The sequence below is a fragment of the Ammospiza nelsoni genome, chromosome 9 (assembly GCF_027579445.1).
Source record: "Ammospiza nelsoni isolate bAmmNel1 chromosome 9, bAmmNel1.pri, whole genome shotgun sequence".
Classification (NCBI taxonomy): Eukaryota; Metazoa; Chordata; class Aves; order Passeriformes; family Passerellidae; genus Ammospiza; species Ammospiza nelsoni.
The window spans coordinates 13,534,309-13,552,523 of record NC_080641.1 but is presented as its reverse complement, the minus strand read 5'-3'; the positions used below and the strand labels follow the sequence as shown (position 1 = coordinate 13,552,523).

The 18,215-nt window shown below is 39.6% G+C and overlaps 1 long non-coding RNA gene across 1 annotated transcript; it reads right to left on the bottom strand.

The window, feature by feature from the left end:
- Nucleotides 1-1,462: 1,462 nt before the first annotated feature.
- On the bottom strand, nucleotides 1,463-17,630 carry LOC132077207 (uncharacterized). The gene is made up of 3 exons (XR_009419014.1): nucleotides 17,584-17,630; nucleotides 2,199-2,277; nucleotides 1,463-1,676 (listed from the first exon to the last, which is right to left on the bottom strand). It is a non-coding gene; the product is annotated as an uncharacterized LOC132077207 (long non-coding RNA).
- Nucleotides 17,631-18,215: the final 585 nt, after the last annotated feature.

The following is an 18,215-nucleotide window of genomic DNA, read 5'->3' as shown; positions in this document are numbered from 1 at the left end:
GTTAGGATCAACGGACTTCAAATGGACATCAAGCAGACAAAAATCTAAATTGGCTCCATAAGGCAGAGGTTTGAATAAATTATAGTTAGATGCAACGTGTAGCATTTTTCAAAATGCAGATAAATATTGCTGCATGCTCCTTGTAACAGGCTAACCAGATGGTCACTTGATAGATGCCTTTACTAGAGGAACCACACTGTTCCTTTTATATGATGAAAAGAGAATGTGGGTTTCTTTTGGATTCCAATCAATTTTAATTCATTTTTACCAGACAATACATGCTACTAATGATTACTCAATTAACCTCAGAGCTCCACAGTAAACAGTGAATCTCTAAGAAAATTAATGCTATAAATGCATTCTGAACCAAATAACACAGATCAAACTGCATTCAAATGAAATGAAATTAATAGCAGAAATTCCCAAAGCTTTATATTTTCCCAGCTTCTTTTAACAATAATTAGCAAAGAAACTGGAAGCACAAAGAGTATTTCCTGCTGGTGTCTCCTTAGCAACAAACAATTTAAACATTTAAAGAACTGTAACTTTTCCCAGTGTGTAAGGATGCACATAACGAAGATTTAAGATGTTTCTACCTTTATGTAAACTGCGAACCTAAAGGAAGCAAAAACCAATGACATTAGCAAACTGTCTGCTGGGAAGATTGACAGTAGGTGTAGAACACAACAGACCACAAGAGAAAGTAACCTGAGGAGAAGGCTGCAGTGACAGATATCCAGTGTCAATAACAAATTAGATAAACAGCAGAGATAACCTGACAGAACTGAAGCCTCTCCAATCAGGGCACATGGTCCTGTGAGCTGGTTGTTAGGGTAGAAAGCACTAACAACAGAAACTGTCTGGTTTTCCATTGCTTAGCAAAATGTGCTAAGGGACAGTGGGAAAAATCATCAAGTAGCACAGAATACATCATAAAGAACATACATTTTGGGTCAATATATGGGTTTCTTCCATCCACTAACATATGGCAGCTTCTGAAAAGTTTACCCATCAGGGTATCATGCACTATGTGAGTTCTATGGTAAACTTTTAAATTGATAATTATATGGCAAAACAGTTGATTAACCAACATTACTTCCCCCATCCTTACTCTCTAAAACTTCCTCTAATGGTGAGAATCACAAGGCTAAACACCAAATTATCTGTAGAGAATTTCACACTAGAGCAGCAAGTGCAAAGCAGCCAAAGGTATGGCAAACACATTTACCAGCTGGAGTACAGAACATGTTCTTGCCTGTAACTCCTGCATTATGTGAGTCAGTGCAAAATTTACACATCTGTCCCAATGGCACAATTCAAATCAATATGACTAAACCAGTAAAAATCAGTAATAAAAAAAAACCTATTTGAGTGTTTAAAAGCAATTTACTGGGCATGATATAAAGGATTTATTTCCATGTAGAATGCAGCTGAGATCACGTGAAAGCAAGTGAGAACAGACACAGTCACAGGAAATTTAAAAAGTATTTCAAGGAGCTCAACTCAGGTGAGAGAACTGAGGAAGTCAACAAATTTGCTTGCAGAGTACAGGACTTAGGAAAAATCTCCATGGACTTGAAAGGAGGGCTGTGATTTATTCATTATATGAGCAAGGGACTACAGATTCTGTTGGGATTAGAGCCTGGAGATGTACGAGGTACGAGTTCACACTCGGGCTGAAATCAGAGATAGGAATGTGTTCTCAAAGATGATAGTATTTCCCAAAACATCTTCAAATACAGTGCTTATGAAGAGATCATAAAGAGACCCACTGGTGAGAAGACACACATGTACCTTACAAAGTTTGTTCCCCTACTTATTCCTATCACCATTAGGACTTTGGAACTTAACCACATTCACAAAAACAACTTAGCTATTTTCCCAAATGATGAGAACTTAAATTTCACCCTTCATCAAATATTTCTTGATTAAGATATGAATCTTGATCACCACTCCTTAAAGAGCATGCTCTTTTTCCTCATCCTCTTCCCCAATTTTCATGTGACAACTTTCCAGAATGTATCTTTAATCAGCTTGACAGCACTACTTCAGTAAGTGCATCATTCAAATACATTTCATAAAAAGACAGCACACATTAAAATGTTCTTACATCACAAGGAGTTTTCACAATGACATTCTTCAGAACAATATTGTCTAGAGGCTTAGGAAAATTAAACAGTACACAGAAAATTACTCACCTTTTGAAGACTTCCAGACAGAGCAGACACCCCTGCAATTTCTTCCTTCTGTTTCAGTAGTTATCAGATATCCATTTACCTTGAAAAAAAAGGACTCTTTTAAAAACCCACATAACTAGTAATAAACTTAAAAGCCTTTTCAAGCTTTACAATAAGTTTCTGAGTTACAGAGCAGCATTCAATAAAAACAAGTATAGCTTCCCTTATTTGCAAACATTGGTAAAATTCTCTATTTAAGCTCCTCCAGTATTACTGCAATGATTGTATCTAGAGCTCAAAAAAGCTATAAAATGTTCACATTTTCTTCAGTTCTGAAATCAATATCAGTCACCATGGGACAGTTGGCTGTCCCATGCCATGTGACTGACTAGTACCATCCATAATGAAAATGAATTGCACAACCACTGATAATTGTCGTTGTACAATTGGACGGGTTACTGTCACAGCACATGTTGCAGTTGAGATGGCCACAGTACACAGAGAGTTATCACACCATTTCAGAAAGCTTCAGCCCACACAGATTAGCACCCTGTCACTTCAGCAGGCTGCAAGCAGCCACCCTTCTTGTTCTCCAGCCCAGCCTTTTATCCCCTCCTGTTGGTGCCCTGCCCCTGTGTGCCCTCTGTTCCCTTTGGTGGCTGCTCAGTGCCCCTGGGCACTCCATGGCTCGTTGCTGTCAGTGCTGCTCACCTGCTGCTCACAGCTGCACCCACTGGGGATGAGGCTGGGCCAGCCCCACTCACAATCACCACACACTGTGTGCCTACAGTAACCCATGTCCTGCTCCAGGAGGGATGCAGCTCATGTTAGCCTCTCCTCTCTCAATCCTTTCCATTAGAGGACTGTAGCAGTGAAGCAGGAATATCATGGAATGACAGAATCATGTGGGTTGGAAGGGACCTTATAGCTCATCTCATTCCACCCCCCTTCTACTCTCCCATCTTGTTCAGAGCCCCATCCAGGCTGGCTTGAACACTCCCAGGGCTGGAACATCCACAGCTTCTCTGGACAATCTGTCCCACTGCCTCACAGCCCAGTAAATATCCCTCTCTAAGCAGCTTTTAAACATTTCAGACTGGCACTATCTCACTGGAACACAGAGTGGCAGATTCTGGGCTCTGAAAAAAAATCTATATTTTCCTGCACTACTTCATGAATTCTCTAATTTGTTAGCAATCATGAAGACAAAGGATATTTTTAAAGTGTCACTTGACTATAGGAAATCACAGCAACAGCTGGGAGGAGTGATAAGTGGAAGGAATTCAAGAGGACTTTTTTTCCTTTACCATTTTCTCTGTACTAAGCTCCTACCTACTACTCCACAGTGCTTGCATTTGAAGATTGCTTGTTAAAGAAGATGAATCTTTTTTTAAAACTATAGAGTTTAACCTCTTTACAGCAGAACGACCTACAGGTTTTGTGCTAACACATTTAAATTCTAATCTATCTTTAAAATTTTAGGTAAAAAGTAATGAAGACTCTTTTTACCCTTTCCATATGCAAAGCTATGAGACTCAGCATGTGTCCCATTCTACTTCAAAGGTGATTTTGAAGTTGTTACCATGCAAAATTATCACTCTATTCCTTAACCCTATGCCATAGAAATACACATTTGAGACTAACTTTGAATTTCACACTAACTTGATTAAAAACCTTATTTCAGGATCAGAATCCCAGCCATGAGTATCCACAGTACACCTGTCGAGCAAGTGAGAAAGGGAGCCTGTGCCATAATTCAACCCCCTCCAGCCTAGACAGCCAGACACCATAAAGGTACTTTCATAATTAAAAAACCTCCCTGAAGCCTGCTCTGAATTACAGAGGGAATGCAGAGGAGCTGTTGTGTGATAGAGTTTCCATGCTTTATCCAGTTCTGCAGGGTTACACAGACAGACTAAGGTGCTGAACTGGACACAGAGGCTCTGCCCACTGACGCCAAGCCGTGCTCCAGCTCTGCAATAGCCATGCTTATGCTTTGGAGACAGTGAGCAGTACCCTACACCTGCAACCTTGGGGTGCAGCTAAAAGATTTGACTGAAACCATGCTGCACAGCACACCCAATGCAGTCCTTTTGCATCACTTATATCAGGGAGAGAGATCAGCTGGAAAAAACCTCTCTCCAAAGTCCCTAAGCTGAGCACCAGCTCCACTGGAACACATCTGCACTGCTGAGGTGAAACCCCCTGCCTTTTGTAGCCCCCCAGAGCCAGGGTAATCAAAACAAAAGAGCTGCCTTTGTAGGGCATGAATTAAACAGAGCAGCTGACCTGTGTTACCAAATGGGAGCAGAGAGGATTAATTAATTTCTTTAGTCAGCGTTGGAAGCACTTACTGCAAACTACCATTTTTAGTCAGGTCATCCTACTGTATTATTTCCCAGTGTTGTCTTAAAAGGTTTGACACAGCAGTTCCTTGCATGACCCAAAGGAATGCAATGAGACCTGACTTCACTGAAAATAGAAGGCAAGAGTCCTTGTTCTTCTGTGAGAGTCCCTAAGGAGAAAAGGGAAGAAATCTGCTCTATACATTAGTTGCTAATCTAGAGCTCAAAATGGACATTTTCTGATTAGATGCAGATAAGCTGCTGGTTTGCAGTTCAACAATGGCACTGCTGGGAGGTAACATCATAAATTTATCAATGCAGCAACTTCTTGAAGAATAGCACTTTTCCAGAACTTTTGTGGTTTTTGAAATATACTGGGAGATTTTAAAAAAATATATTGTGAAGGTAGGGAATTAATTTTTTGTAGGAGCTGTTGCTGGCATTGGAATCCCATTACTGGTAATGGGAAATGGATCTGTGCAGGTATATTCACAGCTGCAACACATGCAGGCTTAAATATCTCATGAGAAAAATAATAAAGAATTTTAGTATGACAGCATTCCTTGTGATCTGCTGGTGCACACAGGTAAAAGCGGTTCCTCTAAAACACTGTCACCAATTCAGAGGGGACAGGGAAGGGTTTGACTAAGTGGGCAACAAGGAGAGCAAGGCAACCCAGAGAACAATAGTGCCATTTAGAAGGGACCTGAATGTTTTGAGTGAGTTAAAAAATTCTGGGCTAAGACAATCTGAAATTAAATATTCCTTTATCAGTTTGACAATGAAGAAAATCAATCTTGAAAACAACAAAACAATGGGTTTTTTAAATTTTTGCCAAATTTTGTTCCATCTGCCACTCTGAGCGTGTCTTTTGGCTCTAGGTCCCCTACATACATATGCTGGGGGACCCAGATTTTGTCTGTCAACAAATGTGAAATAAAGTTTCCTTGTGGTTCTTCATAACGCTTGATAGTTTTAGCTCAAGGTAAGCTTTGACTTCAGTGACTCCATCTTTGTCCACTCAGGGATCATGTCCAAGATCTTCCAAGAAGCCTGTCACTGCTTCCTCCTCCTGTGTCCCTTTTTTCACATTTGAGCTGATTCAGAAATGCCATGTTTGTTCATCAGCCTCCTGCACGTTGTAATGGATCATTGCTGCCCTCCAAGGCAACTGTTCTTGATTAGTCAGCTCTCTTGGATGCCCTCAAGTCCTGCAGTCCCGAGACCCTGCTACGATCCCCAGATAAGACCAGAAGTTTCCCTCCTGAAAGCCAGCTTTATAATTCAGCTTTATAATTCAGCTGTGTGTCTTGCAGTGCCATTGCCTGACTAACATCCTGTCACAGATCAGTTTCTTAAAAGTGCATTTGTACTAAAGAGACCTGGCTAATGTGAGCTGTTAGATTGCAGAGAGAAAGAAATATGGAAGGAAAAAACCTATTCCTTTTCCATTTGCCTTTTCCACTCTAAGAAGCTCAGACGTAATTCAATCTAAAAGTGTCATATATATGGCTTTTAAATGTCTCATATTTCTTCCCAGTAATACAAAACCTTGCAAAGCAATAGAAAAGGCTTAGGAAAAAAATGTCTTCAAAATCAATTCAAGTCCTGGACGCTACAGAAGAGTTAAATTTTCTCAACAAGTCTGCTAAAGAGAGGTGTCTATCAGTGAGTAAACAGCAATTCTGCTTTGTATCACTAATGAGATTCCTTGCTGAAGATCAGGTTTCTTATGGAAGCTGCTGGGTTTTGTTTAACATCTTAATGCAATGGTTTAATAATATCAGGGCTTGGTATTATAACTATCACACTAATAATTAAAACCCCTAAACTACTCGTGCAGGGGGGAAAAAGGAAGTTTTTGAACAGATTTAATTATCCATAGCTGAAAAGAGTGTGATGGTCGTTTCAGAGTAACACCAGCTCTAGTTTTATGATAAGACCCCATAAAATATGAATTGACATGTGCAGGGAAGGGAGATCAGAGTGCATTGCAAATGCCACCCAAGAGGAACAATATCTTAAAATTTCATTTCTATCTAAGTTAAGAAAAACCAAAGTCATCCTGGGATTAGAGAAGGCTACAAGGCAAACAAAATCTTATTATGCAGTTACTCAGAAATAGGATGGTGTTTGCAATCAAACCCCTCATTGCCCCTATTTTTTTTCTACACATAGAAACATATGATGTTTGTCTACTTCATGCATCACTTTAAAAAATCCAAACATATGAAAACTTACTATTTATTTCTCTAAATCCTTTCAAGGAAAGATTAGTATTAAGATTAGATATCATTGAGATTTACACATTTATGGATAAAAAAAAAGGCATATCTTTCAAAACTGTTTAATTGATCTAGAAGTGAAAACCTAAATTTACAATAGTAGAAAAAAGGTGAACCAGGGAGCCTGCAGGGCTCAGAGTCAGAGCAGCACACTGGGTCCCAGCTGGTTACTTTGCTTTTTGAAACAGGAGAGTGACTGCTGCTCCTGTCCCCTCAGAGCTGTGCTGCCCGTGCCTGACCCAAGGGCTGCTCCTCCCTGGGCTTGGAATGGAGGCCCTGGAGGCTGAAACCCCCTCATCACCTCTGGGACCCCACACAACATACCCAGAGAATTTAGGAGAAGTCTAATGGCACAAATATCAACAACACAGAGTACATCTTTAAATATAAAAGTGTGCATGCACAGCCAAAGAAAGGTGAACTTTGTGGAGAGAGACAGGGGAAGGTTGGTCCCATTTTCACACTACAGTCTGAAATACAAGTCAGGAATAAACAGCTTGCACCACTTCCTGAATAGGATTCAACAAACCACACATGGAATTTTTTTCCTGAAACACCTAAACTGCTGAGTGCTGCATTGTGGTCCAGAAAATGCTGGTGATTCCTGAGGCTGTGGTAAGAGGCTTTGTGACTTACCTTTGCAATGGATTTACTATTACTCAAATGTGATCCATCCTGAAAAGTTGGTAAATATTGTCCCAAGTGTGAATTGGTTATACACAGACGGGATAAGAGATTAACTATAGCAGTGTTAAACTTAGCTGTTAGGAAAATGCAACTGCTTAATATTAAAATAAATAAGTAGCTTTTTTACTCCCTCTCCTTAAAGTGCATTAAGCATTTTCAGCTTCTAAATTTCCAGACTTCAACAAAGAAATATTTCCCCCCTTCAGCTACTAAATTTCATTAATGTTACTTCTCAATGGTGCTTTTAGATTAAGCTTATCAAGCACACCTTAAGTAATTATTCCAGAGACATTTTAGCTCACATGTAGCCCTAAGAGGTAAATATGGAAGATTAATACTTGCTGGAGCAATCTTTTTCTAGTAAAAAACCCAAACCCTACAGTGTTTTTAATTGAAAGCATCCCAACACTGATGTGCTTAAGGAGATGAGAGAATGCCACAGGCTTCCCTATTCACAGAACTCTCCTGTACATGAATGGAAATGCTGGGATCAGGAAGCATTTTTACTGGCCTAAGAGAAAATCAAGTTATATTAGAAACAGGATCCCTAGGATACAAAAAGAGCACAAAGAGGGATTTTACACTTACTGACACCATGTTTGGATTTTGGAGAAAAGGCTAAAAAGGTCAATGGATCATGAAATCTAATTATAACAAACTATTGGGCCCTGAATTTTTTTCAGTTTGCAGTAGCTTGTGCTAGTAAAGAAATGCTTTTAAAAGTCCTGGGATATTTTCCTTCTCATATCTGTGCTTGCACAATAAGTCCTCTCAGTTTGTTTTTTTTTTTTTTTTTTTTTGAGAATAGTTTTTTAAAACAGTCATCCAAATTTAGCACAGGAAATAAGTAACCTCTTGCAGAGCTAGGCAGCCACAAGACTGAGTATATTTAACACTCAAGCATTTTACAGACTGCTTTCTCATCTTCTGATCTCCAGAAAGTCTCTTTTCTCATCCAGTAAGAGACGTGTGACAACACCTAAAAATAAGATACCTTAGACAAGACTACTTGGGGAACAAAGTAAGAGCAACCTCATTTTCATTATGTTCATTTACTTAGTTCATATTACCACAGTTATAATATTCACTTATTTTAACCCAAGTCATCTAATTGGCTACTAATATCATCTAATACAAAGTTTCTTTAATGATCTGAAGCCTAAATTAGCTGGGCATAAATCAAGAACTAGGTGTTTTCCTACTACACATTGCCAAGTCACATTTTTTTCTGATGAGGACCTACTACCAAAGGGAGGATGGATGGAGAAAAACCTTCTACTTCTAGCAAACGTGTAATTTTATATTCCTCACAAAAAACATATATTTACATTAGTCTATTTCTATTCCGTCTCTTTCAGGCTCCACACAGGCCATAATCCATCTTGTGGGTGGCTGGGTGAGAAAGAAACATTTATGCCTTCCTGTTGCAATAATTAATAGCATAAATGTTTAAAAAGATATTTTCCCATTTCATAGCACACAGCAATTGCATGCTGGAACCAAATAATACTTTCACTGGTATCTGGGTGTGAGGGGCAAGCAGAGGCTGACTTTGTGAGCTACCATTGCAGGTGGAGCTTTAGCTTGGCCCTCATTCCCTGAGGACACACCTCCACTGCTCTGGAGGGCTCATCCTTGCCACAACACATATTTGTTCCATTCTTAAACAAATTATCCACCCTTTAAAAATAACAACCCTGTGAGGGTTCCAGCTATCAACCAGAAACAAGTTTCGTGTTGTTACCTGGACAACAAATCATGTAAGACTCTGCCTTTCTTCCTATGCAGACACTTTAGAAATATACAGCCTTGAAGCTTTTCATTTCATTCTATCTGACCAGAAGGAGGGAGGTGTCCTTAGGGGACAAATAAAAGCTGTGTATTACTCAGCCACAGGGCCAGGGCCATCAGGGCAGTGTCCTGGGCTGCCCCAGGGCAGGGGGAGCTCCTGGTGGGGCAGGACATCCCCAGGAGCAGCAGCAGCTGTGGCACAGCTCAGAGCCAGCAGCAGGAGCAGGGGGAACAGGCAGCACTTGGGAAGAGGAGGAGCCCTCACACCTGAGTTTAATTGGAGCTGCACTGTGGGGCAGCACCTGGGGGCCGTCAGTGCTGAGCCCTCCCTGTGGCCAACACAGCTCAAAGTGTCAGACAAGGGGGTTGCATTTACCCTACTGCAGAATACCAATAAACTTATAAAAATCCTATTTGGAAATAAAATAAAGCAAAGAATTATTGCATGATGGAAGAGCCACTGAATGACAGTTATCTGTTCTCCGTCAAGAGAGGTGAAACTTGTTAATTTGCCTTCTTTTAATCAGGATCAAGTACATCTGACAAACTGTTTCAAATCATTGCTACTCAGGGGGTTGATGACAGTCTCCAAGATACATCTGTTCTGCAGTAAGCTTCCAAAAAAAATTAAAATAGATCCTCCCTCATTTTCTTAAAAGAATGAGTTCCTCTATCAAGATAGAGATAAAAATACAGATATATGCAAAAATTACCCTATCATTTCCTTGTTTTATCCTCAATGTGTCCAAGGGTAATATTCTGCATGGACAATCACCCTGCAAAGATCAGATTATGCCTGGCCCTCTCCATGTGTTCAGATGCAGTATGTAAAACCAAAGATGTGTAAATAACAACAGAAATATCATCATGATCCCAAAATAAAAAATTCCAGATCCTTTCCAAACTACACAGATGTAAACCTTGCAACTTCCTGTGGATCATCCTGAGCAGCCTGATAGACACAACCTTGTGCTTTTATTGAAACATCTTCTCTTACTTATTACCACCTCCCTTGATCTTCATTCTTTCTGTCTGTTCTGAAGTCTCAGCCTAACTTGACTAAATTCACAATCATTTTCTCTTACCCTTTTGTCACTTGTCCTATTTTCTGGTGTAATTCAACATATGCCCAACTTCAATGCATGAAAATTTCTGCACATTTCCTCAGAGTCCTGGCTTCTGAAACAGGCTGAAATGAGAGGCAGGAGGCTCTGTGCCTCAGCTGATGTGTGTGAAGCTGAGAAGGGCTGCTGTTATAACTCACATGGAATTAAGGAAACAAACCATGGAATATTTCCTGCAAAGGATTTCCTGCTGTTTAATATATTTATGGTCAGGATTAGAATCCAGGAGACCTGGCCTTTCTTGGGTTGTGAGACTACCTGCCTCAAAACAGGATTTCTTTGAGTACACCCTCCAGTCTCTCACTTTTCTGGCACCAAATCTTTTGCTCTGAATTTACAAAAGTGATTACTATAGGATGGATGACAGTGCAGTTTTAAAATAAAGAATGAGTTTTTTTAAACTTACTGCAGGCTGTAAATTGACTGATAAATTACCTCAGAGTAATAAGAATCTTCTGGTCAAAGCAAAGAATTGGATCCCAGAAAGCAGCTCAATTTCTCTGTGCATTTAAGGCTTTTTCAGGGCACTGTAAAATAGTCTCTGTTGCTCTTCCTGTTACAGAATTACTTCTTTTCTGCTCTCTTTAGTGGCTTTTTAGTTTCTTTTTTTATTAGGTAAGCTCCTCAAGGTAAGGACAGTTCATGCAATGTCTAGTACAAAAGGCTGCTGATTTCCCTCCTGGCTTCTGAGGTACTTTGTAATACAAATAATGATGCTAATCATATTGGGTGAGTCTCTGGAAATGGGGCATTTTAGAAGTCTGATATAAATCAAATGAGGGGAAAAAAACTCAAGCCTCATAAATATGTTCATCTTAAATAAAAAGATATTCACTTTTATTCCTTTTTAGGTGCCCCCTTTAGCTGGCACTGACTGGCAAATGAATAGATTTATTTTAAAGGAAGTCACTGCATCACAGAGTTCTTTGTAACTTTCTAGACAGGCTAGAGGATTTCTGCCTTCTTTTTTCCTTTTCCTTAAAATGTTATAAATGCTTCCTTTCCATTTTGCTGTCCCGCTGCTTCAGACATTGAGACAGTTATATCACAACCATAGATAAATTAAAATGACTGGTGTGAGGTTATAGATATACACAAGAACAAAAGGACTGATGACTGAAAAGAGAAATGTTTTAAATTATTCAGAGACATTCTTTTTCTTTGCTTGGGATTTTGGGAGCAATTGAAAAAAGCAGTGAATGAATATGAACACTGCATGAGCAATCTGACACTATCAGACCCAGAACTAGTGCCATGTGCATTTCCCTTTTTTGATCACTCAGTTCAAAACTTGTTCAGTTCTTTTTAAATAGTTTACCTCTTTCTATTTAAATGCAGAACTTAAAGATTGTCTTCTAATTCCTCTTCAGAAATTCTTGCAGCTGTACTTTAGAGTACCTATGTGGTACATACCCAGGAGAATCCATTATTTCAAAACTTGTCTTTAACCTTGATAGTATCATAAAGGAGAATCTAGGATCTTCAAAGTGCTGAAAACCCCAGGAGTAAATCCAGACGTTTTCAGTTCCTCCCTTCTACCTCTTGAATTAAAGACAGTCAAGCTTTTTCTTTTCCTTAGATGTACTATCAAAGCAATACAGCAATCAAAAAGATACCCAGAAAAGTTAATAATGCCCTTAAAGGTGTCATGTCAGCCAGAATCCTTGAGATTTTGAACATGCGATAAAAGTTTATGAATAAAGATATGTGGAGTGTGTGCTTACTCAGGCAGAGCTAGATCACCCATGGTGTAAATCAGCTAATTTGTGTAAGCAGTACAGCTGATGATCTCTAATTGTTGCCATGTGCTCACTTCCACAAGAACACTGTGCTTGTTCCTCCTCCTTTTTTTTTTTTTTTTTTTTTTTTTTTTTTTTTTTTTTGTTGGAGGCAGAAAAACTGTCCTTTTGTCACCCTATTTTTCCCCATAAATTGCAGGACCTGCACAACTGGAAAAATGCCTTTTTTGAACCTGACTGGAACTGTGCACAGCCCATGGATAACAAGAGCCACACATGAAGCTGGCAGAAATGAGCAAATTAGATGCACTTCAGAGGATGTTTTCCAGAGGTTTAATCTTGCTAAGGCACTTAATTCACACTGGTTTCATGAATCAGCTTCTCATAAATTGTTCTAAATTATTTTGAACTGAATGGCAGAAAGACACCTGTTTTAAAAAAGCAGGATAATAAGATATAGTTCCTGCCACCCATACAAAAATGCCATTTTTTATGTTAAAAAAACCACTCCAAAAACTGTTACCAGTAGGTTACAGGGTGAGTAGAGGGCAAACAATGAAAAATGAAAGAAAAAAGGTTATAGATATGACCGTGTATAACTAAACATACATTTTAAAAAAGGAAAGCAATGAAGTTCTACTTATTTTTACTGATGTTGCTGAGGTCACACTAGCTTAGAGGAGATGGTTTGATTTATATTCCAGGTGTTTCTCCTTGGAGGCTGAAGGTTTCAGCTTTATTCCCAACATTTCTACAGCTTAATAATGGGGGACAGCAAGGAAGTTTTCTGTCTTTCCATGATTTTTGTAATATTGAGAGTGGAAAGGGTTCAGTTCTCTTTTTAAATCAGCACACAAGTTGACAAAGAATATGACGAAATTTCTTTTACTATCCAATTGTTTAATAAGTTTAATTAATTTGGTGAAATTTTTTTTCCTTTTTTTTCAGTGTTGTATTGATACAGTTGGTTTTGACTTTTCCTTTATGCTCTTTAATTTTTTGACATGGAAGTTTGCAAGTCAGGCAGCTCCTATTATCAATTTCCTACCTAGTTTGCACAAACAGATTTATCTACTTAAGTTGCAATGAGGTGCAAAGTCAGTCCTTCAGTGACCCTTGAGACTCCTCCAGAGTTTTACACTGATCCACATTGCTCAGCTCCTTAAGAATTTTGAACTTTTGTGTGTTTCTCCTCTGCCTTGCAGTTTGCTCTCTGCTGTAAGTGTAATTGTGCTGTGGAGCAGAGCAGTGCAGTGACCCCAGCCCAGGAAGAGCTCTGTCAGCACTGGAGCCTGGGTTAGAATCCCCAGGGAAACTCCATTGCCAGAGAGCTCCTCAAGTTCCCAGGATGGGAGGCAATGCAGAGGATCTCATGCGTGTGTAACAAACAGCCTCAGGACTGCATGTTGGAAAGGATATTCCAATACTCCATGGATAGAAACTGCAGCCACAAATAAATTGCTGGCCTCTGTCTGTCCCTTGTCACACAAGGACCATACAGTTGCCTGGTTTTCCCATTATCAGTCCCCAGTAGTCATCACTAACAGGAACCTTCTATTCATCTTATTTAATGTGACTTTGGATCCAGTGCTCAGTGAAAACAGAGAAAAGAATTATCTATACTTCCATGGGTTTGGCTAAGACCTTCTCAGCTGGAAAATAAGATATATCTCATAACACAGGATGCACCAGAAGCTTATCCTGCAGCAATACTCCGCCTGTATTTGTTGAACTAGTTTCTTTTGGGCTCTGGTTTAACTCTGATGCTATTATTCTGTTCCTTCTGGCAACAACTGAGATCCAAATCCCACTACAATGAATGAATGAAAACACTGCTGGCTAAAATAACTATCATTTTATAGCATTTCTCATTGATAAATCAGTGTAATTACCTTTATTTTCCAGGGCAAAAAGAAAGACAAAGTGAAGATATGTGATTTATCCAAAAAGGCTGACAGCAAAGGTAAAGAATTCCAGAGTCTAAATCCAGGGCTTGACAACAAAGGTAAAGAATTCCAGAGTCTAAATCCAGGGCTTGACAGATTCTTTCCACCATTAGGGATAATATGTCAAACATGTGAGCCAGTATTCTGTTTTATGTTTTACATACTGTGTTTTCTAGCATAGATTTCATTCATGTTTATGCAGTAACCTATATACTATTGGAGTATTAATTAACAGCGTACTTGTGACTCTTTCCCTGGTGCAAACTCACCTGAAAAATTCTGTTAGAAGACTGATTTTCCACAAAGAATATCAAATACTACCTCCTGAGGAAGCTGTGAAGACAAAGCTACTCTGGAGCCCAGACTGGGAGTATTCAGTCCCAAACTGGCAGAGTACAAATGTTTCTATTCACACTTTTTTCCTCTTGCTGTCTCAGATTGTCTTTACTTCCCAATGTATACTTTTGATCAGTAAAGGCATTAAAAAGACAACATTTCTCATTTTCCTTCTGCATGTAGCATACACACATATGTTTCCCTGGGCACATCACTCCCAGCTAATGTCTGACTCAGGGGTTTGTGTAGGCTATACGTACATAGAAACATGTATAGGATAGGCTTTATGTGCATAGAAACACCTCACGGTGTGCATTTCTCCAGATATAAAATATAATTAAAACAGGGGCTCTCCACACAACTATCTAATCATAAAATAATTGAACTGAGTGGTGGAAGTTTGCTCATCCCAGCAGCCAGAGATTCCCATCACTGTCACTCACTCCACAAAAATGATTTGTCTGTTCCACAGAGCATGATTTCAGTTCCGTGTATATGGAAGTGTGATGACCCCAGTTTCTGTCCTTTCAGATATTTGCTTTTTTAGGCATTGCATTCATCTTTTCTCTTTAATGCTTATTTTTAGTATATATGATTATCCTTTTTGCAACAGCACAAAATCATGCTTGATTTGCCTTTCTCCTGGCTTCTTAAATGATTGCCTGGTGCATCCATATCAGGTTGAGGCTGTTGAGAAGGTCAAAGCAATGACAGCCTTCAGGGCTGTGTCACTGAATGCTAAATTGCCTACTCAGCTCAGCACTACCACAGGCTCATCCACAAATACAGCCAGACTGTGATGCAAGCAGTGCTTGAATAAGCCTTAACTTTCTTTTCCTGACTCAAAGCTTTCCAAATTTTACATTTAAGGCCTGATTTTCTCAGCAGTAAGCCTCCTCTCCTCGCCTTGAATTGCAGAGAAATTGCCTTTTGAGAATACAGCTCCTGTAATTCCTACTTTTCCCCCCATAGCAGGAAATAAAGTCTGCAGCTATTGTGAAGGGGTGTCATTCCTTTCAATAGTTTTGTTTCCTTTGTTATGAAAACAAGGAACAGCTTGTTCTCTAGCTGTGTTCATTACATGAAATAAACTGTTCCATTAACAACTTTTACTTTTCTGTGTTGGAAGTGCCCAAAAAGAGGCATGTTACAGCAGCACAGGCAAATAACTTTAACAGGACCTTTATGTCAGGTTTGTGCTCACACTCTAAATGTAGTCTGTTGGAAACAAATACTCTTGAAATGACACATGCACCGCATAGCTCTGGTTTCTATCACTACTACCCTCTTTGGGCCACCTTCTAATACTTTATTTCATTGAGCAGAACCTCACCTCACTCAGGTAAGACAAATACTGCCCAGATTGGGTGTACCTTTCAGAATCTGGCTGTTTATAAACAACGTTTTCATTCAGCTTTGAGTGCCACAGAAGTCACCAGACTCTGACAACTAAGATCAGCCCTTACCACCTAATGCATAATTACCAGCTTCAGAAATGTTGTCATGCAACTTTCATTCTGCAGTGCAGCAGAGAAATCCATCCTATTCACTTCAGCTGCTGCTCCTGGAGACAGTGACCTGTGGCACTTAAAGGCTACAAGAATTGCACAGGTGTCACTACAGACACCAGCTGTACCAAGTGAAGTTGTGCAGGTGTAGCTGAGACCATCATTTAGTACTTGTTTGGGGGGTGCTGTATGCAATGGACAGAACCCAGTATGATGGCAAGGACCTAAGCTGAGTTTGAAGTCCTGATATTTGGAGAAAAAGCAATTTTTAAGAGAATTTTCTGACATAAGGTGTGGAAATGTATGGGAGTCAGTGATCCACATCTTTCTATGTCAATATGTCATGCCCTTTTGTGCCTCTTTTCATGGTTGAACTGTTTTTCAAACGACTGAAAAGGAGATTTGAAACATCTAACATGAAAATTCCACCAAACCCACAAAAACATTTCTTAAATTAGGAACCAATAAACAATAGTCTTAGTTTGTTCATATTTCAAACACAGTACTACTTCCATAATGGCTGGATACTTCCATTATCAGCTTTCATCACATTTTTGGATACTTGTTGAAATCTGTCTCCCCTTGTACATGCATTTACTAAGACACAAGCATATATTCAATTTCATTTTTAAAGTTCTTATTCTGGTCACTAGTTCAGGTTCTGTTCTACAACCAGTTAATATCCTTAATTACAATATCATTATTAGTTTTTATAATTATTTCATCACTTATGAAGATCATACTGGTTGGGTAAAAACATTAAAACTTTTTAAGTGTGAAACATATCAGTGTAAGAACATAAAGGATTTAATTTAATTCTATTAAAAGAACCAAATGTTCGAGGTTTGTTCGTTTATGTCAGTACTACAAAATCATGTTAGTATTTAGCGCTGAGGAAAACTGACACAGGACAAGGTCAGTTCTTAAGCTGCAAAAACTAGGAAAAGTTAGAAGGAAAGAATCATTTCAGTCTTCTCTCACTGATTCTGCTTTTAACAAACTCTAGCTCTGCTTTCATTTCCAGCTCCATTAGGTAACCCAGAGCTATAAATATGCAAACCTGAGAGAACCTGACCTGCAAACCCAAGCCTGCATGGCTTCCTCAGGCACAGAACCCTGGACTGCATCCAGAGAGCAGCACAAACACAGGCCACACTCCCTTCCATGCACAGCTCATCCTGCTGGAGTGCTGGGCTGATCCTGGCAGGCCAGCTACTCTCTTCTCTGCCTCCTTCCCTCCACCCCAGCATTCAACTGTTGGCGCTGCATTGCAACACATTGGTCACAAAACTAAAGCTCCTTTAGGGGCTATTTTGCTTTGCAGATAATAAATGTTCTGCAGTAGCACCCCCTGTATAATTGATATCAAACAATTGATAGCAAACAGCACACATGTGATATATGAAAGAGAAGCCCCAGAAATTTTCATTTGAAAGGAATAGGGCAACCTTCCTCCCTTACAAACTAATAAAACAGTCATCAAAATAAGTGGGGTATTAAGCTCTTAATCTCACTGTATCATCTAATTTGCACTAAATTGTCATAGTGTTTGCTACAGAGCATATTGCAGTTGAGACAGCCACAACACACAGAATATCACAATAAAATTTCAGAGAGCTTCAGCCCATACAGAGTAACACCTTACCTCATGAGAAGGCTTCAAGTGTCTGCCCACACAGAGCAACATCTCACCACTTCAGAAGGTTGCAAGCAGCTGCCCCACTTGTTCTGTAGCCCAGCCTTTTATCCCCTCCTGTTGATGCCCTGCAGCTGTGTGCCCTCTGTTCCCTTTGGTGGCTGCTCAGTGCCCCTGGGCACTCCATGGCTCGTTACCCCCAATATCATTCACCTGTCCTGCACAGCTGCACCCATTGGGGATGAGGCTCCACAGTCCCACTCCCAATTACCACAATTGTGTGCCTACACTAAATCTGATTAATATTTCATTGAGTGTTCAAAATTGTAATTTTTGGTTGGGGGGAGGGCTGTCACTTCAATAAAGAGGTTCAAAGCTGCTGCATATACTGAACTCTTTAATGCAGCCACTGCACTGTAGCAAGTTGAAAGGAAATTTCATTAGGAGAGGATTCCAGGACAAAAAAACCCACAGTCACGATTAGTGCCAATTAGCAGCTTTTTCTGCTGTTTCAAATGAAGTTCCAAAAACTGAATGAGTAGACAGATTATTTCACCCCAGATGTATTCCTTCAGGTCAAGGGTGAGGCACCTTGTGAGGGTGGTGTTACTCTGTGCTCTGATTCAGCAGCTGAAGAAACT